Below are 25,690 nucleotides of genomic sequence, written 5' to 3'. Positions count from 1 at the left end.
CCTGTAAACATGGAATTAAATCTTCAACATTTAAATGTCACAATACTGGAGAAATCTTTAAGATCCATGATATAATCAGGTGCCATGACAAAGGTGTCATATATCTGTTACAATGCTCTTGCGCACTACAATACGTACGCCAAACATCACGATACCTCAGGGACAGGGTACGTGAACACTTATTATCAATCGAGAAGGGCAGTATGGATACTCCATTGTATAAACATTTCACAACGAAACACAATGGGAATGTGAAAGATTTGAAATTCCTCGGCATACAGAAGGTGGACAAAAAATGGAGAGGAGGTGATTCTGAAAAGAACTTATTAACTACTGAATCTAAATGGATCTTCAATTTAGACTGTCTCTACCCTAAAGGGCTAAATAATAAGGAAGATCTATCCCACCTCCTAAATATGATATAAAATGGAGATTATTGAATTAACCTACAAATAGTCATTCATCTCTAAACCTCATATTGGTACGCCCAATGTCCACTTTCGGAAAGGTCTAAATATCAGCTTGGTGACTTTCTTCACCTACAGATCAGTCTGGTGAATTGATTCACCTACACCAGAAACTCTCGCTTTCGATCCTCCGTTACCCAATTGTTATAGCTTTATCCATAAATTGGTTTGAACGAATATTAAAAGCAACATTGGGCAATAATACCTATCTATATATAAGTTTCAAATATGACTGTCTGTTATGATACCCACTCGTACAGCCCGAAAAATGGCTGTTGTTCAAATAGTCAACAAGATGGCACTATTATTATTAAAACAATGCCCCTTATACAACAAAAACCAGTGACATTCTGAAGGGTACTGTTACTAATCATTCATTTTTTATCTGTCAGCAACACTGTCCTTTTATTAAATTTAGGATTTTAGAAGAACCAACTCTTGTATTGAGTTACATGCAAATACCCCCAACCTTAGACTTCAGATCCACATCGATTCCCTATATCATACACATATCACGTAGAAATATTTGATCTAAATATTTAATCTAAATATTTAATCTAAATATTTAATCTAGAAATATTTAATCTAGATTCTTGGAGAATATAGCATGCTATCTATATATTTAAGAATCAGTCCCCGAACTATCTATTTCCTATGGTTGATTTAATCAATTTCATACCACTGGGGAATATACTCAACCCTCTCAAATTTGGGGATTCCTAACCCAGTCTGAGAGTGGAGAAAGTTGATACAACCATTATTACCTTTCATTATTTTCCATCTATTAAAGAATCAGTCCACACACTATCCACTCTACTTGGTCGATTTATTAAAGGTTATAGTATACACCCCTGGGGATACATTTCAAAACCCCTGGAGATATATATTCAACCCTCCCAAATTTGGGGACCCCATATCCAAACAGAAAGAGGAGAAGTGATGTATCAAAATAAAAACCCTCCCACATTTGAGGTTTCCATATCCAAACAGAAAGAGAAGTGATGTACCAAAATGAACACAACAACTAAGCTAAAATGATAGAACCATATATATAATAGCTCTAACGAACATGTATATGGGCAGATGTTCCATTTGGATAAAAAGAATAAAAACGCTAAACATATTAGCTACTAGCTTAATATACATACTATATCAAATTATTTAATACTCCCCTCCTATCACAATCTATTAGGAATATATCACCTTAGTACTGATCCAACCCCTCACAGTTAAGAAAAATAAGTTCTATAATATAAACCGGAATAGCACAGTATGAATACTACATATAATAGTCCCAAGAACCTTATAGATAAGGATATAAGGCAAGTCTCCAACATACAGATAATCAGGGTTATTGAATAGATCTGTATTACTTCAATATTTATATTAATGGATAATTCACAAACCAAGAACAGAATTGCTTATCATAAATAAATTTGTGTACATCATAAACAGATGCATATACATCTAGAAGATCACCTCCCTCTCCAAAATACAGTACATATTAGAAGACTTATTATTATTTTTTATTACAGCAATCACCGCTTTGATCTTAGTCTATATTTACAAACAAATGACCATCTAACGCCCATTGTGACGCCCATTGTGACGTCACGACCAATGAGATTCCAGAAATATCGGACTCGAAACAGTGCGATCTTTAAAGCAAATTAGTTACAAGCCTAAAGACTATATAGGTCAAATACAAATCCAAATCACACATTGGATATTATTAGGTTAAGAAATTAGGACCAAATAGTAATCGGGAACGATTGATGTTCTGTAAAAGATACCGGAAGTGACGTCACAAAACATGGGGGGTAAACAATAACGATTTTCGGGCTTGAAGTCCGATTTGTACTTGGTTATTATGTATTAATTATCAAATCAATCTGCACACTAACTGAGAGCAGAAATAACATCATCTGATATCTTAAATATACACAATCTAACATACACAATGTTGCCCCAAATAACGAAAAACCGGAAATGAAACAAAGTAACACTTCCGGTCCAGGGGCTTTAAAAGGCTACCAAATTTACCTTACAATCAGTCTTGATAAAGGCCTGCTCCAGGGCCGAAACGCGTTGACCGATTGGTAAGCCTATTTTCATATTTCTTTAATGCTAAAAACGTTATTGCACTATGTTGTTTTCTGTCTTCCTTTTAGGTTGATATTCGTCTTTTAGAAAGTTCACTCTTTGAGGATTTTAGGACTCTTCCTTGCCAGCAACACTTTGCTGTCACACAGTCACATCTTTTCCACAGCGTTTGTTTGGATCTCATACTTTTTTACAGTTTCATCCTTTGTTTTACTTTTTTGCACCACACATTTTTTGTATCATTCAGTGTTGCTTTTGGAAGACCACTGATTGTTTTCACTGTGAGACATTATTTTTTAAATTTTTCTAAACAATTTTCCTTTATTTTTTATTTTTTGTATTTTTGATTAACACAGGATTTAAACACAATTTGGACTTTATTTTTCACACGTAGGATTTGGACACTATCACCTTGTGACATTTACACGCAGGATTACAAGCACTTTATAATAAATTACCCCACAGGATTGATTGAAGCCTAAGGACTTCCTTCCCATATTGATTTATTTATTTGTTTCACATCCTATGCACAGTGCGATACTAATGTAATATAGATTTATTGTTTTTAATATCTTTGCATGATTTATTGTTTTTAATATCTTTGCTTAATATTTTTTAACAGCCGTTGTTTACCATGGATCCATGATATATAGAGATATATATATATATATATATATATATTTTATATTTTTATTTTGTATTTTATTTCCTTGTCTTCTTGTTTTTATGGTATATTGTATTTTAATTTGTCAACATATTAAAATATTGTACACTTTGACCACACTATTCATAGACATTGAGATTTTGTCCAACACTCTCACATTGGTTTAAACACCAAGTATTTTTCAGTCCTGAAAACCAGGTTTAATTTTCCCCTCTGCCATCTTTTGATAGGCGCCAAAGGGATATTCACTTATACAATTTGCTACCTCGGTGGCTACTAGGTGCCACCACCCTTAGGCTCACAGGGGCTAAGTTGGCGCTGGTCTAAACCCACACTTTCCTATTCTAAATTAAAAAAGTTCAAAGCTCTTTTACCTTACCAGCCCTAAAAAGGGCCATTTGCGGGGCATGCCCCAAATAATTCAGCTCTTTTGCCTGTAAAAAAAAACATACAATACCCCCCCCAACATTACAACCCACCACCCACATACCCCTAATCTAACCCAAACCCCCCTTAAATAAACCTAAAACTAAGCCCCTGAAGATCTTCCTACCTTATCTTCACCATGCCAGGTTCACCGATCCGTCCTCCGAAGTCTTCATCCAAGCCTCCGAAGTCTTCATCCAAGCCCAAGCGGGGGCTGGCGATCCATAATCCGGCTGAAGTCTTCTATCAAGCGGCGGCTGAAGAGGTCCAGAAGAGGCTCCAAAGTCTTCCTCCTATCCGGGCAGAAGAGTAGATTCGGACCGGCAACCATCTTCTTCAAAGCGGTGACAAGCGGCTCCATGTTGAAGACCTCCGGCGCGGATCCATCCTCTTCTTGCGACGTCCTAAGTCCGAATGAAGGTTCCATTAAGGGACATCATCCAAGATGGCGTCCCTCGAATTCCGATTGGCTGATAGGATTCTATCAGCCAATCGGAATTAAGGTAGGAAAATTCTGATTGGCTGATGGAATCAGCCAATCAAATTCAAGTTCAATCCGATTGGCTGATTGGATCAGCCAATCAGATTGAGCTCGCATTCTATTGGCTGATCGGAACAGCCGCCGCTTGATAGAAGACTTCAGCCGGATTATGGATCGCCAGCCCCCGCTTGGGCTTGGATGAAGACTTCGGAGGCTTGGATCAAGCCTTCGGAGGACGGATCGGTGAACCTGGCATGGTGAAGATAAGGTAGGAAGATCTTCAGGGTCTTAGTGTTAGGTTTATTTAAGGGGGGTTTGGGTTAGATTAGGGGTATGTGGGTGGTGGGTTGTAATGTTGGGGGGGGTATTGTATGGTTTTTTTTACAGGCAAAAGAGCTGAATTCTTTGGGGCATGCCCCGCAAATGGCCCTTTTCAGGGCTGGTAAGGTAAAAGAGCTTTGAACTTTTTTAATTTAGAATAGGGTAGGGCATTTTTTTATTTTGGGGGTCTTTGTTATTTTATTAGGGGGCTTAGAGTAGGTGTAATTAGTTTAAAATTGTTGTAATATTTTTCTAATGTTTGTAAATATTTTTTTATTTTTTGTAACTTAGTTCTTTTTTATTGTTTGTACTTTAGTTAGTTTATTTAATTGTAGTTATTTGTAGATATTGTATTTAATTAATTTATTGATAGTTTAGTGTTAGGTTTAATTGTAGATAATTGTAGGTATTTTATTTAATTAATTTATTGATAGTGTAGTGTTAGGTTTAACTGTAACTTAGGTTAGGATTTATTTTACAGGTAATTTTGTAATTATTTTAACTAGGTAGCTATTAAATAGTTAATAACTATTTAATAGCTATTGTACCTGGTTAAAAAAAATACAAAGTTGCCTGTAAAATAAATATTAATCCTAAAATAGCTACAATATAATTATAATTTATATTGTAGCTATATTACGGTTTATTTTACAGGTAAGTATTTAGCTTTAAATAGGAATAATTTATTTAATAAGAGTTAATTTATTTCGTTAGATTAAAATTATATTTAACTTAGGGGGGTGTTAGTGTTAGGGTTAGACTTAGCTTTAGGGGTTAACACATTTATTATAGTAGCTGTGTGGTCCGGTCGGCAGATTAGGGGTTAATAATTGTAGGTAGGTGGAGGCGACGTTGGGGGCGGCAGATTAGGGGTTAATAAATATAATATAGGGGTCGGCGGTGTTAGGGGCAGCAGATTAGGGGTACATAGGTATAATGTAGGTTGCGGCGGTGTACGGAGCGGCAGATTAGGGGTTAAAAAAATATGCAGGTGTCAGCGATAGCGGGGGCGGCAGATTAGGGGTTAATAAATATTATGTAGGTGTCGGCGGTGTTAGGGGCAGCAGATTAGGGGTACATAGGGATAATGTAGGTTGTGGCAGTTTGCGGTCGGCAGATTAGGGGTTAAAAATATTTATTATAGTGGCGGCGATGTGGGGGGACCTCGGTTTAGGGGTACATAGGTAGTTTATGGGTGTTAGTGTACTTTAGTGCACAGTAGTTAAGAGCTTTATAAACCGGCGTTAGCCCAGAAAACTCTTAACTACTGACTTTTTTCTGCGGCTGGAGTTTTGTCGTTAGATTTCTAACGCTCACTTCAGCCACGACTCTAAATACCGGCGTTAGAAAGATCCCATTGAAAAGATAGGATACGCAAATGGCGTAGGGGGATCTGCGGTATGGAAAAGTCGCGGCTGCAAAGTGAGCGTTAGACCCTTTCCTGACTCTAACGCTGGTTTTGACGGCTAACGCCAAACTCTAAATCTAGCCGTTAGAATCCATACCAGATGTTGATCCAAGTGATCTAGAATAATGAATGTATCATTCAAATTTGAAGGCTTATTTATTGTGATATACAGGTGGCCCTCGTTTTACAAAGGTTCAATTTACACCGTTTCAGAATAACAACCTTTTTTTCCAGTTGTGTGACTGCTACTGAAAAGCATTGAGAAGCAGTGCATTTATTAAAATAGCCAGTAGGTGGAGCTGTCCGCTTGTGTTGCAGCAAATTAATCAGTTTAACGAGACCTGAGCTATCGAGCAGATTTCAAAGGAACAAGATCTTCCTGTCTATAAATCAGTCCAGATTGGAATGCATAGAAAGAACTGTTTGCAGGAAAATGCAAGTGAAGTCTGTGTTGTGTGATTATTTTATTAGGTTTATAATGCTGTTTAGCAAATGTTTTTGTCCATTTAACTTAGTTTCATTATATATTCTGTGTTGTGTGATTATTTTATTAGGTTTATAATGATGTTTAGCATTTAAAGTCTTCATTTCAAAGCTTTAAAAATAATGTTATAATAATTAGGTGTAACTTATGACAATTTTGACAATTTTGAGAGGGGCCTGGAACCTATCTCCCTCACTTCCCATTGACTTACATTATAAACTGGGTTTCAATTTACAACGTTTTCGATTTACAACCATTCCTTCTGGAACCTAACCCCGGCGTAAACTGAGGGCTACCTGTATATATATATATATGAGCAGCATCTGTTACTACTTAACTTGAATAATCCCCAACCCTATTTGTTCTAAGGGTTATAAAAGAGATAAGTTAATAAAATGTTAATTTTCCATTGTTCTCTCCAAGTATTGGTGATTGGTTTATGGACAGATATTAGATAAAGAATCAAGTATATGTATACAATGTGATAAAGTAATGAGATCTGATTATACTTACAAGCTCAACCCATTTTATTAGGTTATGGCTTCAAAACACAAAATCAGCTAATTCATATACACAAATAAACCTTAAAAAAGCAAATCTCATACATTTTATACTCTGCAGCTGGTAAAAAAAGTAATTGGAAACTGATTACGGGGAAAACAATTCTATAGTATACTGTCCCTTTAAGGAGATGTTAATATGAGTCTAGATGGGTTCGCAGAAAGACTCTCCCTGCATCTCCAGACTCTAACGTTCATCAATGCTCTCACTGAGAGGCTGACAAGACTACTTAAAACTCCAGTCCCATCTCGAAGAGTACTACCCTCCATAAGAGACTACTTTGAATCTTCGACACTTCTCTGCCATCCTCTGGGGGATGAGGGAAGTGGGGGAGGTATTTAAGCCTTTGGCTGGGGTGTCTTTGCCTCCTCCTGGTGGCCAGATTCTGTATTCCCACAAGTAATAAATGCAGCTGTGGGCTATCCCTGTATTAAGAAGGAAAATTGTGTTTCATGTCCCTTTAACTGCACTTTGCTTAAGCCTGCATCACATGGTAGTGAGAGCCAATTAGATGCTGACAGTTTCAGACACTTCCTGGGGGGAGAGTTTAAGTCAGGGCTGTTCAGAGCTGCTGTTAGGTGTATGTGTGAATCTGCCTGGGATGATAAAGGTCGCAGCCAGGACCCTGCATGCTGTAAACACTCAGCCTGATGTCAGAGTAAAAAGGGCTAAACCTCCTGTTATGTCATTTTGTTTACAAACTTAACTTAACCAACTCTAAAATTAAGACACATACAACTGCTTGGGAAAAAGACCGGTCACGGTCACGCTTATTAAAACGTAAACTGTGTCAACTATTTAATCGTTTAGGCAACTTTGTAAAAGTTCTAAATTCGTTGGCAGCACTTAAAAACTAACTAACCCCTACTGACAGACGGTCAAGGCCCCTTTCGGATCTGCAACGTGGCACAGCTTGCTCACGCTCATTAGCAGAGAGAATGGATGTGTGAATAGAGATCTTCGGCCAGCAATTTGTCAAGGAGGGGAACCCCTAGGCAGGCACCTAGTGGGTGTCACCCCTCCCCTTTCTCAAAGGCTGTAACTCTTCATTCTAACTACTCGCATTAGGGCCATGTCCGACCGCCATGCTAGGGTATATAAACACCACCCCAGTAGAGTGACCCTTACCAATGTGCCATGCAACCCGCTGACCAAGGGTGGAGGTCTAAGTAGAAACTTGGGCTTAAAGATCTAGTTCATATAAACCTACTCACGTCAGGGTAATGACCTAACCACTAAAGCACCCATTATGTCCTGCAGCCAACATTTGCATCTCCAGGGGACGGGTGGACTGGAAAATATCCTCTTGAAGTCTGGAAGCCGGAAAAGAGGCTGGAACTACTGAAACATGGACCTATAAATGTAAGCACACTCTCTGCCCCTCCCGTTGCAACAAAGTAACAAAAATACACATAGCAAACTCCAGACTTCAAGTCAGTTAGCCCTAAAAGGGATACTAAACCCATTTTTTTCTTTCATGATTCAGATAAAGTATGTAATTTTAAGCAACTTTCTAATTTACTACTATTATCAATTTTTCTTTGTTCTCTTTCTATCATGATTTGAAAAAGCAGGAATATAAGCTTTAGAGTCAGCCCATTTTTGGTTCAGAACCTGGGTAGAGTTTGCTGATTGGTTTGCTACATTTAGTCACCAATAACCAAGTGCTACCCAGGTGCTGAACCATAAATTCCTCTATCTGAATCATGAAAGAAAAAAATTGTGTTTAGTATCCCTTCAATTTTGTTACAGGCCCACTAGAGGGTCCTTCACGTTCAGAAGCAGCTACCTTGGGACTAAAGCGAAGCTGTTATTTCAGACTGTCAGCACTTAAGTGGGAAGACTTGGACTTTTCTAGAACATTCCACAGGAAGATTCAGGTAGCGGAAAATTATTTTGTGGAAAAGTTTACCCTGCAAAGTGTGGGACTGTTATGTTATTTATATGTCGCTCTATTTGCATTTAAACATAATGCTTGTTTTATTATTGCATGTTGTGGGGAACTCATTGTCTCAGTGTTGTGGGTTCGCTGAGAATTGTTATCACTGAGTGGAGGCACTGTACGTTACATTAATAAAAATGTCCCAGACTCCCTACTCTAGCAGAGACTTAGGTCAATCCTGTGAAGCCTCAGTGTCAAAGGCGACCGTCAAACATGTTTCATTCTCACAAAAGATGGGTAAGGAAGGGGTTACATACTTATAACTAAAAGTGTTATAAAAAAAATCTCAAGGTGTTTACTGTACCTTTAACACCTGACAAAATGCCTACATTACAAGTGGAGCGCTATTGATTGCATAGGGTGCCCTATCGATATTGTGACCCCGCTCTAAGAATAATCTGATATTACGAGTCATTTGTTAAATATATTAACCGGGGGGAACTTCCGGGCAGCGGCCATGACTGGTCGCACTTCTGCAAGCTGCTCCAGCTTTCCTGTGTTATCTACTAGATATCGTCCTCTATATGAAGCATCCAATATTGAGTTTGGCATATCTATAATCTACTATTGAAAGTCTACCCAGCGAGATAATTTTTGCCAGGATCGCTGCTGGCTTCAGAGCCCAGAGCTACATTGAAGTCTTTAACATTGACTACGTGAAATACCCCCCGGCAGGTTGCTTTCCAGCTCCTGTCGTTAGTTAGCACTGTGAATGCATTCAATATTTCCTATGTGCTGACCTGACAACCTACATAAAAGTTCAATATGGACATGACAAGTGCCAATGCTGTTTTACAAGCGCTACGCTATCTCCTCTCAGACTACCATGTGGCCTTTGAAGAAAAGCTGACTGTAGCATTTAACCCCGGAGGTCTCATAGCACCTCCACAAACCATTCCAGCCAGGCCTGTTTCAGCGATGCACTTAGGTGATAGTGCTCTGGGTCCCCAGCACTATAGAACTACCCTGGTCGAAACGGATAAACCACTTACTACAGCAGGGCCTATGGCTGAAGATGAGGCCATCGCAGATGTGAAAACCACGCAGCTCACCGTCGGCTATACAGCCTATGTAAGTCACAGCAACGGAGATACAGAAGTGACCCAATCAGCTTTTCTACTCACCGGGGAACACAGTAGAGAGCCCCTGTGGAGCATTCATTCCAGGATCGTAGAGGTACATGGGCACAACCACAGGGATTCGCAGTGACTTTACAAGTTTGGAAAGCCCCTTGTCGCACTGATGTGCGGTTGTTCAATTGAGACACTAGTCAGAAGCAGGGACGCTATCCTACTGTCATCACCTATTTAAGGTTCAGACTTTGGGCTATTCGGTGAGCAACTCGTAAAAATTACTAGTTCAGGGGGACTCGTACTGGAGTTGGTTGAAATGGTGTCTTTAATCAGATCCACGTTAAATACTGTATTTCCATTCACAGTTTTGTTTGCGAGTTCCTTCGCTATCACCCTTAATGTTTATAATGCGTGACACAGCATGAATGTCTCAGTAGTTCCTTGTTCTTGTGTTGTCCTATTTTTGATTGCATATAAGTTATATCCTCTTTCCATAATTGTACTTTAGCATGCATGGGTTTATTTCTCCTCATAACCTGTATTTACTGACTTTGAGACTCTCCCATAAAACCCAAATTAGCTGCACATTCCTATGTCAACCTACAATTGTACTTGCTCTTTACAGTGTCATTCAGTAATAGTAGGTCAGGTGAGTCTCTTATTACTATCTAGCGAGCTGTATTTTCCCTTGGCAGTTAATAAAGGACAGCTTTACATGTAAGATTGTAGAAGCGGGCACTGTGCTGTACATTAATTTTTCTAGCCTAAACTAACCTCAAGATACATGTTTTCTAAAGGCTTGTCGTACTGTTATTATAAACTTATCGTGCGGTGGTGTGGGGCCTGCGGCCGAGGCGGTGCACTAAGCGCATAGCTACATAACCAGCTTTTATATGTGACAGAGCATTTGGAATAATACTTGGTTTCAACTGAGGCTATCCATATAAGTAATTTCAATGATACTTATTATAGTGGATTCCCTAGTTATGTAATCAAGCACAGTTTATATATCTTTGAGCTTACATCAAAAATCCTTTTTCTTCTTTTCATGCTAGACTGGTACATACAATGTCTTGAGATTGTCCCTTTCTCTAAGTGGGTCAGCACAGAAAATCCATATCTCAGTGTATGATAGCATTATTTTACCTAGCTTGTACCAAATATTTCAACTTTACCTTATCTGTTCAAATATCTTACCTTCTGTTATTCCCTGAAACTATTCCCTTGATGCTACAAAATAAGTTTTTCTAGTTATGACAATTTATAAAAAGTTAAAATTTGAGGTAAACAGAATAAGATCCATGAGTGGTCTTCTTTATCGCAGGTAGCCTCCTATTGTAGCAAAAATCTCACTTGGTCCGGGGTCCAAGAGTGGCCCTTTTAATGAGGGGAGGCTTAAAATACTATTGGCATGACTGCATTATGCCCCCATAAAGCATTATTAACACTATATACTTTGTTATTTTATTGGTTGATATTACTAATGACGTTTATATTTATATCATATCTACTGTATGATGAATCTTGTACTATGTCTCCTGTGATAGTACTAATGGAATGCTTTAATATGTTGTTTGTATGCCAAACTTTACCTCAATAAATAAAAAAAAAAATATATATATATATATATATATATATATATATTAACCGGAGAATGTTAGCGCCAACAACATTTTTTAGCACACCCTATCATTTCAAAGTATAGCGCAGCCACACTAAAAGTTATCATATCACACTCTGGGTTAGATTAAGAGTGGTGCACTAACAGTTGCGCGCAAGCAAATGCAATCTATGTACTTGAGAAAATGCAATCTAGTTTGCGCACAAGTAGGCTGTTTTTATTCACTTTTCACGCTCCATTGAATTCTATGGAAGAATACGCATAAGCAGTCATGATATTGTAACTTCAGCTTTTTACGTGCCTTGAAAACATTTTACTTTCAATTTGTAATATGCACGGTATCTGACATGCGCAAAACATCCAAAATCGATTGCAGTAAGCGCTCCATTCATAATCTAGCCTAGCAAATTATGGTACTTAGTAACGGCTAGATTACGAGTCTTGCATTAGCCTTAAAAAGCAGTGTTGAGAGGTCCCTGTGACAGACCCCTCTGTCAACCTCCCTACGGATTATGGATTCAGGCATTATGTTAAGTCATCCTGTGCCCATTATAGGTACAGGGTGCAAATCCAACAGTACTGGAGGGGTTAACTTCAGTTTTGAGTAACTGTTGTTGGAGGGGTTAACTTCAGTTTTGAGTAATTGTTTTGTCTAAGAGAGTTGGAGTTGTTTTTTGAACAAGAAGTAAGCAGGAGAAGGACTATAAACAAGTATATGAGCAAAAGGACCTGATTTTAAAGAAATCACAGAGCTCTGAGAGTTGAAGGAGAGTGACAACCAGGTGGGAGACCTGCATAAATACCAGGCACATAGCCCTCAATAAAGTAGATTCTGTTTTACCCTCAAGACGGAGCTTGGTCTCGTGTTTGTGGGGAAATTAACTGGATTCGTGTGTTGCTGATCCCATATTCAGGGCATCTTTCATCTGGTATTAACCCTCGAGACCTAATGGAATACCGTATGAAAGGCTGAAAAGAGCCACCCTTAAAGATCTGCTAGAACAACGGGGCCGACAGCCCAGTAACCTCAGGAAGAGGGAGATTATTACAATACTGACCGAGATGGATGGAGTACCAGGGCCCGAAGGAACCTATGAGCCCAGCCAGCATATCAGACAGAACCCCCGAAGAAGCAAGCTTTGACCGGGCGGTTAAAATAAGACTGGCACATTATGGCCCCAACCCGTCTGCTGAAATTATCGACCAGGTCATAGCAGCCGTGGAGGCCAACCTACTTCGACAAAGCGGTGCTGCAGCAGCCCAAGTAACAGCAACCCCAGTAGAAAAGAGAAAAATAAATTTTGCAGCTTTTAAAAACTTCATTGAAACAGAAGGAGAGATTGATGGGTACCTTGCGGATTTTGAGAGGCAATGTGCACTACACAAGGTACCCACAGAGGACTGGGTCACAATATTTTCCGGAAAATTATCCGGCCGGGCCAGCGAGGCTTTTCGGGACATTCCAGATGAGGAAGTCGGGGATTATAATGCTGTAAAAGAGGCGCTGCTCTCCAGGTATGCGATTACACCGGAGGCATACAGGAGACGGTTCAGAGACACTGTTAAACTAGCTGGAGATTCCTACGTCGAGTGGGCATATAAGGTGCACCGCACAGCAGCTCACTGGATAGCAGGGTGCCAAGCCGTATCTGGGGAAGAGGTGCTGCAGCTATTCCTGTTGGAACATTGCTTCGACAAGTTATCTGCAGAAGTTAGAGAGTGGGTTCGCGACCGTAAACCCTCCACCCTGCATGAAGCTGCTCGCCTGGCAGATGAGAATATGGATTCCAGCAAACTGGACACTGCTACCACTAAGATCCCTGCCAGAGTGGAGTACAGAGCCACAGTCACCCCAGCAGCTACCAGTTACCAACCCCAGTGCACCGCTCTACCACACCACCTTCAGCCACAAACTATCCTCAGACAGCCCGGTTCAACTCACGGGATTACTCACAGCCTATTCAGTGCTCTGGATGTAAGCAACTAGGGCACAAAAGACCAGAGTGTCCCCTAAACACAGCGAACCAAGCACAGTCCTGGAGAAAACCCGCCCGGGGAAACCCATGTAACCCACAGCCTGCTGTCCACTGCGTAGAGGAGGAAGAATGCTGGGGCATATTACATGAAGCAGACCCCATGCAAGCTGCCCACCGGGATAATCGGCAACAGCACCAGCAACTGGTTAAAGTGAATGGGAAGGAGGTCAGTGGTCTACTACGGGATAGTGGTGCTACCATGACCTTGCTCCAAAAAAACTTGGTGTCTGAGAACCAGCACACCGGAGACACTGTGGCTGTGAGGGTAGCAGGGGGCGTTGTGTTCTGCCTACCTGTTGCCCGGGTACATTTGGATTGGGGAGTGGGCTCTAGACATGTGAATGTGGGGGTCATGAAGAACTTACCAGCTGATGTTCTCCTTGGAAATGACTTGGCCCCCCTTGTTTCTGCCTACGCTCCCATGGGTCCCGCCGATGTTAACCCTGTGACTACCCATGCCCAGATCCGTGCCGCAGAGACTGACTCACCTGCTGCTGAGCCCCAGGACACTGAGCTCAGTAAATCTCTGTTCACTATTGATACGTGGAAGTCCCGTTACAATGCGCTGATGAAGGAGAAGAGTCAAGAGTAGAGGATGAAATGGTCACGTTAAACAATCACGTAACAGTGCTAGCGGGAGAGAAGAGGAGCGCAGAGGAAAAAGCGTGTTTAGAACGGGAATCTCTGCTAGACAAGCTGCACCGACAGACCGCAGAAAACACCAGCTTCAGAGTGGAACATGAAACATTAAAGACAAACTTAGCGACACTGGAGGAGAAGCTGACGCTGGCTCATAGTGAGGTGCAGCAATTCAAGGGCACCCTACATCAGTATGAAGGGCTTGTGGATACCTATAAAGAGCAGGTACAAAAAACTCGTAAAGAAGCCGATGAGATTTGTCTCCAACTGGAAAGAAGTGTCTCTGAAAACAAAAACTTGAAGGAATGTTTAGCCCTGGTCTGGGCACTGAAGAAGTTGAACCCTTATTTATACAGACAGGAATTCTCTCTCATAACGGGAATGCAAATGGATTGTCCCGGCAAACTGACATTCCTACCACCTCCTAGTCCGGTCATCCCCAAGTTGACCCGCCAAAGGGTCAAGCCGGGTCTGCCGGAGTGTCCCACCAGGAGGGGGCCATGTGACAAACCCCTCTGTCAACCTCCCTACGGATTATGGATTCAGGCATTATGTTAAGTCACCCTGTGCCCATTATAGGTATAGGGTGCAAATCCAACAGTACTGGAGGGGTTAACTTCAGTTTTGAGTAACTGTTGTTGGAGGGGTTAACTTCAGTTTTGAGTAGCTGTTTTTTTTGCTAAGACAGTTGGAGTTGTTTTTTGAACAATAAGTAAGCAAGAGAAGGACTATAAACAAGTATCTGAGCAAAAGGACCTGATTTTAAAGAAAACACAGAGCTCTGAGAGTTGAAGGAGAGTGTCAACCAGGTGGGAGACCTGCATAAATACCGGGCATATAGCCCTCAATAAAGTAGATTCTGTTTTACCCTCAAGACGGAGCTTGGTCTCGTGTTTGTGGAGAAATTAACTGGATTTGTGTGTTGCTGATCCCGTATTCAGGGCATCTTTCATCTGGTATTAACCCTTGATAACAGGGTTATACCATAACAGTTCCAATGCTGCTTTTTAATGCCCACTGGTATTACGAGTATGGCAGGTACAGGTGTACCGCTCACTTTTCTTCGGCAACTCGAGCTTACCGCAAATCCCCTTACGTCAATTGCGTATCCTATCTTTTTAATGGGATTTGCCTAACCCTGGTATTACGAGTCTTGGAAGAAGTGAGCGGTACACCCTCTCCTTTCAAGACTAATACCACATTTAAAAGTCAGTAGTTAAGAGTTTTATGGGCTAACGCCGTAACATAAAGCTCTTAACTAAAGTGCTACAAAGTACACTAACACCCATAAACTACCTATTAACTCCTAAACTGAGGCCCCCCCGCACATCTCAAACACTTTAATAAATTGTTTAACCCCTAATCTGCCGACCGGACATTGCCACCACTATAATAAATATATTAACCCCTAAACTGCCGCACTCCCGCCTCGCAAACACTAGTTACATTTTATTAACCCCTAATCTGCCATCCCTAACATCGCCAACACCCATCTCCATTTATTAACCCCTTATCTGCCGCCCCCAATGTCACCGCTACTTTATTAAATTTATTAACCCCTAAACCTAAGTCTAACCTTAAGTCTAACACCCCTAACTTAAATATAATTTACTTAAAACAAAATAAAATTACTACAATTAAATAAATAATTCCTATTTAAAACTTAATACTTACCTATAAAATAAACCCTAAGCTAGCTACAATATAACTAATAGTTACATTGTAGCTATCTTAGGGTTTATTTTTATTTTAACTAGGTACAATAGTTATTAATTAGTTATTCACTATTTAATAACTACCTAGTTAAAATAAAGACAAATTTACCTGTAAAATAAAACCTAACCTGTTACAATTACACCTAACACTACCACTATAATTAAATTAATTACCTAAACTACCTACAATTAAATACAATTAAATTAAATAAACTAAAGTACGAAAAACAACAAACACTAAATTACAGATAATAAAAAAATAATTACAAACGTTTTAAACTAATTACACCTACTCTAATCCCCCTAATAAAATAAAAAGCCCCCCAAAATCAAAAAATTCCCTACCCTATACTAAATTACAAATAGCCCTTAAAAGGGCCTTTTGTGGGGCATTGCCCCAAAGTAATCAGCTCTTTCACCTGTAAAAAAAAATACTATACCCCCAACATTAAAACCCACCACCCACACACCCAACCCTACTCTAAAACCCACCCAATCCCCCCTTAATAAAACCTAACACTACCCCCTTGAAGATCTCCCTACCTTGAGCTGTCTTCACCCAGCCTGGCACAAGTGGACCTCCAGAGGGGCAGAAGTCTTCATCCGATCAGGCCAGAAGAGGACATCCAGACTGGCAGAAGTCTTCATCCAGACGGAATCTTCTATCTTCTTCCATCTGGAGCGGAGTGGGTCCATCTTGAAGACATCCGATGCGGAGCATCCTCTTCCATCCGACGGCGACTGAAGAATGAAGGTTCCTTTAAGTGACGTCATCCAAGATGGCGTCCCTTCAATTCCGATTGGCTGATAGAATCCTATCAGCCAATCGGAATTAAGGTAGGAAAAAAATGAAGTTCAATCCTATTGGATGATCCAATCAGCCAATAGGATTGAGCTTGCATTCTATTGGCTGTTCCAATCAGCAAATAGAATGCAAGCTCAATTCTATTGGCTGATTGCATCAGCCAATAGGATTTTTCCTACCTTAATTCCGATTGGCTGATAGGATTCTATCAGCCAATCGGAATTAAAGGGACGCCATCTTGGATGACGTCACTTAAAGGAACCTTCATTCTTCAGTCGCTGTCGGATGGAAGAGGATGCTCCGCGTCGGATGTCTTCAAGATGGACCCTCTCCACTCCGGATGGAAGAAGATAGAAGATGCCGTCTGGATGAAGACTTCTGCCGGTCTGGATGTCCTCTTCTGGCCGGATCGGATAAAGACTTCTGCCCCTCTGGAGGTCCACTTGTGCCCGGCTGGGTGAAGACGGCTCAAGGTAGGGTGATCTTCAAGGGGGTAGTGTTAGGTTTTATTAAGGGGGGATTGGGTGGATTTTAGAGTAGGGTTGGGTGTGTGGGTGGTGGGTTTTAATGTTGGGGGGTATTGTATTTTTCTTTACAGGTAAAAGAGCTGATTACTTTGGGGCAATGCCCCGCAAAAGGCCCTTTTAAGGGCTATTTGTAATTTAGTATAGGGTAGGGAATTTTATTATTTTGGGGGGCTTTTTTATTTTATTAGGGGGATTAGAGTAGGTGTAATTAGTTTAAAATTTTTGTAATTATTTTTTTATTTTCTGTATTTTAGTGTTTGTTGTTTTTCATACTTTAGTTTATTTTATTTATTTGTATTTAATTGTAGGTAGTGATGTCGTGAACAGTTCGCCGGAGAACAGTTCCCGGCGATCTTAGCTTGTTCGCGTTCGCCGCGGCGGGCGAACATATGCAATGTTCGATCTGCTCCCTATTCGTCATCATTGAGTAAACTTTGATCCTGTATCTCACAGTCTGCAGATACATTTCAGCCAATCAGCAGTAGACACTCCCTCTCAAACCCTCCCAGCTCCTGGGCAGCAGCCATTTTAGATTAATTCTGATCTTGCATTCTTAGTGAGAGGAGTGATAGTGCTGCTGCTGCTGATTTTATAGGGAAATTGATAGCTAGGCTAGTGTATTCAGTGTCCACTACAGTCCTGAAGGACTCATCTGATCTCTGCTGTAAGGACAGCACCCCAAAAAGCCCTTTTTAGGGCTAGAACTTTGGTCGTTTTTTTTTTAATCTAATTGCATTTGCCTGCCTGTCAGCATGTGTGTCAGGCTCACAGCATATACTGTGCCTACTTGCTCACTGCCACCACTCATATCTAGGGGTCGATCCGATATAAAGCGTCGCCCGCAAAAGCCGGCGACACCAATAATTGCGCGGATTTGGTATCCTATATACGGCGTAACCTAGAAGTTACGCCCGTATATTTCTGCCGTCGCCCGCAGTTTTTTGGGCTATAGGCAGGTATACCAAACCCGCGCAGTTTGGTATCCAATATGCAGCGTAAGGACTTACGTGGCGAAAATGGAGAAAACTTACTCCATTTTCACCTCGCCACAAAAAGCAGCCGTAAGAAGCCTTACGCTGACTATTGGAGCCCCGTAACTCCCTAAACTAGCTGCTAAAATAAACCTAACACCTAACGCATGCGCAATGTCTATCTCCCTGTCAACCGCGATCTTCTAAAATAAACCTAACACCTAACGCATGCGCAATGTCTATCTCCCTGTCAACCGCGATCTTCTAAAATAAACCTAACACCTAACGCATGCGCAATGTCTATCTCCCTGTCAACCGCGATCCCCCCCCCCCCCGAAATCCCTAATAAAGTTATTACCCCCTAAAACGCCGCTCCCCGACCCCGCCGCCATCTACATAAACTAACCCCCTACTGTGAGCCCCTAAAACCGCCGCCATCTACCTTATCTATCCCGTAATCTGACCCCTTACACCGCCGCCACCTATATAAAAATTATTAACCCCTAATTTAATCTACCTACCCCGCCGCCAGCTATATTATCTATATTAACCCTAAGTATATTATAGTTAATATAGTTATTACATTATATATATTAACTATATTAACCCTAATTATATTAGGGTTAATATAGTTAATATAGTTACTATAGTATTTATATTAACTATATTAACTCTATCTAACCCTAACACCCCTAACTAAATTTATATTAAATTAATCTAATTCATTTATAAACTAAAATATTCCTATTTAAATCTAAATACTTACCTATAAAATAAACCCTAAGATAGCTACAATATAATTAATAATTACATTATAGCTATGTTAGGGTTAATATTTATTTTACAGGTAAATTGTTAATTATTTTAACTAGGTATAATAGATATTAAATAGTTATTAACTATTTAATATCTACCTAGTTAAAATAATTACCCAATTACCTGTAAAATAAATCCTAACCTAAGTTACAAATACACCTACACTATCAATAAATTAAATAAACTACAAACATCTATCTAAAAATACAATTAAATTAACTAAACTAAATTACAAAAAAAAACAAACACTAAATTACAAAAAATAAAAAAAAGATTAAAAGATTTTTAAGCTAATTACACCTATTCTAAGCCCCCTAATAAAATAATAAACCCCCAAAATAACAAAACTTCCCTGCCCTATTCTAAATTAAACAAATTTCAAAGCTCTTTACCTTACCAGCCCTTAAAAGGGCCTTTTGTGGGGCATGCCCCAAAGAATTCAGCTCTTTTGCATTCAATAAATACAATCCCCCCCCCATTATAACCCACCACCCACATACCCCTATTCTAAACCCACCCAAACCCCCCTTAAAAAATCCTAACACTACCCCCCTGAAGATCTCCCTACCTTGTCTTCACCACACCGGGCCGAACTCCTGATCCGATCCGGGCGATGTCGTCCTCCAAGCGGCAAAGAAGAAATCTTCCTCCGGCGATGTCATCCTCCAAGCGGCAAAGAAGAATTCTTCCTCCGGCGACGTCTTCCTCCAAGCGGCAGCAAAGTCTTCAGTCTTCTGGCGGCATCTTCAATCTTCTTTCTTCGCTCCGCCGCCGCGGAGCATCCATCCCGGCCAATCGCTAAACTTGGAATGAGGTACCTTTAAATGACGTCATCCAAGATGGCGTCCGCCGAATTCCGATTGGCTGATAGGATTCTATCAGCCAATCGGAATTAAGTTAAAAAAATCTGATTGGCTGATTGAATCAGCCAATCAGATTCAGGTTCAATCCGATTGGCTGATCCAATCAGCCAATCAGATTGAGCTCGCATTCTATTGGCTGATCGGAACAGCCAATAGAATGCGAGCTCAATCTGATTGGCTGATTGGATCAGCCAATCGGATTGAACTAGTGCCAGCCTGTGTGTCAGGCTCACAGCATATATTGTGCCTACTTCCTCAGTGCCACCACTCATATCTGTTGTAACATTAGTGTAAATTGTTTTAAAAAAAACTTTTACATCAGTCTGCTAGTGTTATTTAATTTTAGTTGCCAGGCCAGCCTGCCACTGCCAGCCTGTGTGTCAGGCTCACAGCAGTGGTGGCACATCAGTCTGCTAGTGTAATCTAATTTCAGTTGCCAGGCAAGCCTGCCACTGCCAGCCTCAGTGCCACCACTCATATCTGGTGTAACATTAGTGTAATTTTTTAAAAAAAACCTTTTACATCAGTCTGCTAGTGTTATTTAATTTTAGTTGCCAGGCCAGCCTGCCACTAGTGCCAGCCTGTGTGTCAGGCTCACAGCATATACTGTGCCTACTTCCTCAGTGCCACCACTCATATCTGTTGTAACATTAGTGTAATTTTTTTTTTAAAAAAACTGTTACATCAGTCTGCTAGTGTTATTTAATTTTAGTTTCCAGGCCAGCCTGCCACTGCCAGCCTGTGTGTCAGGCTCACAGCATATACTGTGCCTACTTCCTCAGTGCCTCCACTCATATCTGTTGTAACATTAGTGTAAAATTTTTTAATTTTTTTTTTACATCAGTCTGCTAGTGTTATTTAATGTTAGTTGCCAGGCCAGCCTGCCACTGCCAGCCTGTGTGTCAGGCTCACAGAATATACTGTGCCTACTTCCTCAGTGCCACCACTCATATCTGTTGTAACATTAGTGTAAAAAAAATTTTAAAAAACTTTTACATCAGTCTGCTAGTGTTATTTAATTTTAGTTGCCAGGCCAGCCTGCCACTGCCAGCCTGTGTGTCAGGCTCACAGCATATACTGTGCCTACTTCTTCAGTGTCACCACTCATATCTGTTGTAACATTAGTGTAATTTTAAAAAAAAAAATCTTTTACATCAGTCTGCTAGTGTTATTTAATTTTAGTTGCCAGGCCAGCCTGCCACTAGTGCCAGCCTGTGTGTCAGGCTCACAGCATATATTGTGCCTACTTCCTCAGTGCCACCACTCATATCTGTTGTAACATTAGTGTAAATTGTTTTAAAAAAAACTTTTACATCAGTCTGCTAGTGTTATTTAATTTTAGTTGCCAGGCCAGCCTGCCACTGCCAGCCTGTGTGTCAGGCTCACAGCAGTGGTGGCACATCAGTCTGCTAGTGTAATCTAATTTCAGTTGCCAGGCAAGCCTGCCACTGCCAGCCTCAGTGCCACCACTCATATCTGGTGTAACATTAGTGTAATTTTTTAAAAAAAACCTTTTACATCAGTCTGCTAGTGTTATTTAATTTTAGTTGCCAGGCCAGCCTGCCACTAGTGCCAGCCTGTGTGTCAGGCTCACAGCATATACTGTGCCTACTTCCTCAGTGCCACCACTCATATCTGTTGTAACATTAGTGTAATTTTTTTTTTTTAAAAAACTGTTACATCAGTCTGCTAGTGTTATTTAATTTTAGTTTCCAGGCCAGCCTGCCACTGCCAGCCTGTGTGTCAGGCTCACAGCATATACTGTGCCTACTTCCTCAGTGCCTCCACTCATATCTGTTGTAACATTAGTGTAAAATTTTTTAATTTTTTTTTTACATCAGTCTGCTAGTGTTATTTAATGTTAGTTGCCAGGCCAGCCTGCCACTGCCAGCCTGTGTGTCAGGCTCACAGAATATACTGTGCCTACTTCCTCAGTGCCACCACTCATATCTGTTGTAACATTAGTGTAAAAAAATTTTTAAAAAACTTTTACATCAGTCTGCTAGTGTTATTTAATTTTAGTTGCCAGGCCAGCCTGCCACTGCCAGCCTGTGTGTCAGGCTCACAGCATATACTGTGCCTACTTCTTCAGTGTCACCACTCATATCTGTTGTAACATTAGTGTAATTTTAAAAAAAAAAATCTTTTACATCAGTCTGCTAGTGTTATTTAATTTTAGTTGCCAGGCCAGCCTGCCAAAGCCAGCCTGTGTGTTTCAGGCTCACAGCATATACTGTGCCTACTTCCTCAGTGCCACCACTCATATCTGTTGTAACATTAGTGTAAATTTTTTTAAAAAAAACCTTTTATATCAGTCTGCTAGTGTTATTTAATTTTAGTTGCCAGGCCAGCCTGCCACTGCCAGCCTGTGTGTCAGACTCACAGCATATACTGTGCCTACTTCCTCAGTGCCACCACTCATATCTGTTGTAACATTAGTGTAATTTTTTTAAAAAAATCTTTTACATCAGTCTGCTAGTGTTATTTAATTTTAGTTGCCAGGCCAGCCTGCCACTGCCAGCCTGTGTGTCAGGCTCACAGTATATACTGTGCCTACCTTCTCAGTGCCACCACTCATATCTGTTGTAACATTAGAGTACATTTTTTTAAAAAAACTTTTACATCAGTCCGCTAGTGTTATTTAATTGCAGTTGCCTGTCATATTTGTTATAACAGTAGTGTAAATATTTTAAAAAAAACTTTTTTGACTGTGAAACATCAGTCTGCTAGTGTAATCTAATTGCAGTTGCCTGCCTGCCAGCATGTGTGCCAGGCCCACTTGCCAACTAGTGCCACCAATCATATTTGCTATAACAGTAGTGTAAATATTTAAAAAAAAAAACTATTTTGACTGTGAAACATCAGCCTGCTAGTGTAATCTAATTGAAGTTGCCTGCCTGCCAGCGTGTGTGCCAGGCCCACTTGCCAAGTTACTGGCACCACTCATATTTGTTATAACAGTAGTGTAAATATTTAAAAAAAAAACTTTTTTGACTGTAAAACATCAGCCTGCTAGTGTAATCTAATTAAAGTTGCCTGCCTGCCAGCGTGTGTGCCAGGCCCACTTGCCAAGTTACTGACACCACTCATATTTGTTGTAACAGTAGTGTAAATATTTATAAAAAAACTTTTTTGACTGTGAAACATCAGTCAGCTAGTGTAATCTAATTGAAGTTGCCTGCCTGCCAGCGTGTGTGCCAGGCCCACTTGCCAACTAGTGCCACCAATCATATTTGTTATAACAGTAGTGTAAATATTTAAAAAAATACTTTTTTGACTGTGAAACATCAGTCTGCTAGTGTAATCAAATTGCAGTTGCCTGCCTGCCAAAGTGTGTGCCAGGCCCACTTGCCAAGTTAGTGCCACCACTTATATTTGTTGTAACAGTAGAGTAAATATTTAAAAAAAAACTTTTTTGACTGTGAAACATCAGTCAGCTAGTGTAATCTAATTGCAGTTGCCTGCCTGCCAGCGTGTGTGCCAGGCCCACTTGCCTACTAGTGCCACCAATCATATTTGTTATAACAGTAGTGTAAATATTTAAAAAAAAAACTTTTTTGACTGTGAAACATCAGTCTGCTAGTGTAATCTTAATGCAGTTGCCTGCCTACCAGCGTGTGTGCCAGGCCCACTTGCCAAGTTAGTGGCACCACTCATATTTGTTGTAACAGTAGTTTAAATATTTAAAAATAAACATTTTTGACTGTGAAACATCAGTCTGCTTTTTTGTGTCAGGCTCACAGCGTATACTGTGCCCACTTGCCCAGTGCCACCACTCATATCTTGTTTAATAGTAGTGTAAGTGTACATTTAAAAAAAATAAACTTTTTGGATTGTGAAACATCAGTCTGCTTTTTTGTGTCAGGCTCACAGCGTATACTGTGCCCACTTGCCCAGTGGCACCACTCATATTTTGTTTAATAGTAGTGTAAGTCTACAATGACAGGCAGAGGCAGGCCACCCCGCACGTGCCGTCGTGGTCGTGGTGCTGTGATTCCCATTGACCCTACAATAATGCACAGTGTTCAGAGGCCACGTACCATGAACGTGAAAAGTTCTGAGGAGGACCTAGTTGACTGGCTAACACAGGACACCCAATCTTCTACAGCTTCTGCTCGGAACCTTGAGACGCACCATCCACCTCCAGCTTAGCTTCAGCACCTCTCACGTGACTAGTGCCACTCGCCCGCCTGCCGCCACTACCAACACTAGCACCACAGCCTCTTCACTTGATCTGTCAGAGGAGTTATTGACAGCGGTTGATGATGATGCGTCCGTGGATGTCACGTGGGTGCCTGCTAGAAGAGAAGAAGAAGAGAGGGGAAGTTCAGATGGGGAGACAGAGAGGAGGAGGAGGAGACGAGTTGGAAGCAGGGGGAGGTCGTCGCAAGGAGATAGTGGCACAGTCAGACAGCATGCATCGGCACCCGGGGTCAGCCAGAGAGCACGCCAATCAACGCACGGCATGTTGCTGTCATCGCAGAGCTAAGCAGTGTGGCATTTTTTTTGTGTGTCTGCCTCTGACAACAGTGGTGCCATTTGCAACCTGTGCCAAAAGAAACTGAGTCGTGGGAAGTCCAACACCCACCTAGGTACAACTGCTTTGCGAAGGCACATGATCGCACATCACAAATGCCTATGGGATCAACACATGAGTAGAAGCAGCACACAAACTCAAAGCCGCCATCCTCCTCCTGGTCCAGCATCTTCAGCCACGTCAACCACTGCTGTACTCCTTGCCCCCTCTCAACCATCCGCCACTCAGTCTCTCTTCCGTAGCAGTTCCTGCTCATCTGCCCACAGTCAGGTGTCTGTCAAGGACATGTTTGAGTGTAAGAAGCCAATTTTCCAAAGTCACCCCCTTGCCCGGCGTCTGACAGCTGGCTTGTCTGAACTCTTAGCCCGCCAGCTTTTACCATACAAGCTGGTGGAGTCTGAGGCGTTCAAAAAATTTGTATCTATTGGGACACCGCAGTGGAAGGTACCCGGCTGAAATTTCTTTTCACAAAAGGCAATCGCCAACCTGTACTCGATTGTGCGAAAGGAATTAATGGCATGTCTGGCACACAGTGTTGGGGCAAGGGTCCATCTGACCACTGATAGCCAACTGGAGATTGGCAAAGTGGTTTCTGACAACGGAAGTAATTTGGTGGCGGCATTGAAATTGGGCAAGTTGACACATGTGCCGTGCCTGGCACGTGTGTAATCTGATTGTACAATGCTTTGTGCATAAGTACCCAAGCTTACAGGACGTCCTGAAGCAGGCCAGGAAGGTGTGTGGCCATTTCAGGCATTCCTACACGGCCATGGCGCACTTGTCAGATATCCAGCGGCGAAACAACCTGCCAGTGAGGCGCTTGATTTGCGACAGCCCGACACGTTGGAATTCAACACTCCTAATTTTTGACCGCCTGCTACAACAAGAAAAAGCTGTTAATGACTATTTGTATGACCGGAATGCTAGGAAAGCCTCTGGGGAGCTGGGGATTTTTTTGTGCCACGTTACTGGACGCTCATGTGCAATGCCTGTAGGCTCATGCGTCCTTTTGAGGAGATGACAAACCTAGTCAGTCGCACCAAAGGCACCATCAGCAACATCATACCATTTGTTTTCTTCCTGGAGCATGCCCTGCGAAGAGTGCTGGATCAGGCCGTAGATGAGCGTGAAGAGGAAGAGTTGTGGTCTCCATCACCACCAGAAACAGCCTTATCAGCATCGCTTGCTGGACCAGCGGCAACGTAGGAAGAGGAGTCAGAGGAGGAATGT

The sequence above is a fragment of the Bombina bombina genome, chromosome 4, assembly GCF_027579735.1.
Source record: "Bombina bombina isolate aBomBom1 chromosome 4, aBomBom1.pri, whole genome shotgun sequence".
Classification (NCBI taxonomy): domain Eukaryota; kingdom Metazoa; phylum Chordata; class Amphibia; order Anura; family Bombinatoridae; genus Bombina; species Bombina bombina.
Note: the sequence above shows the minus strand (reverse complement) of the source record.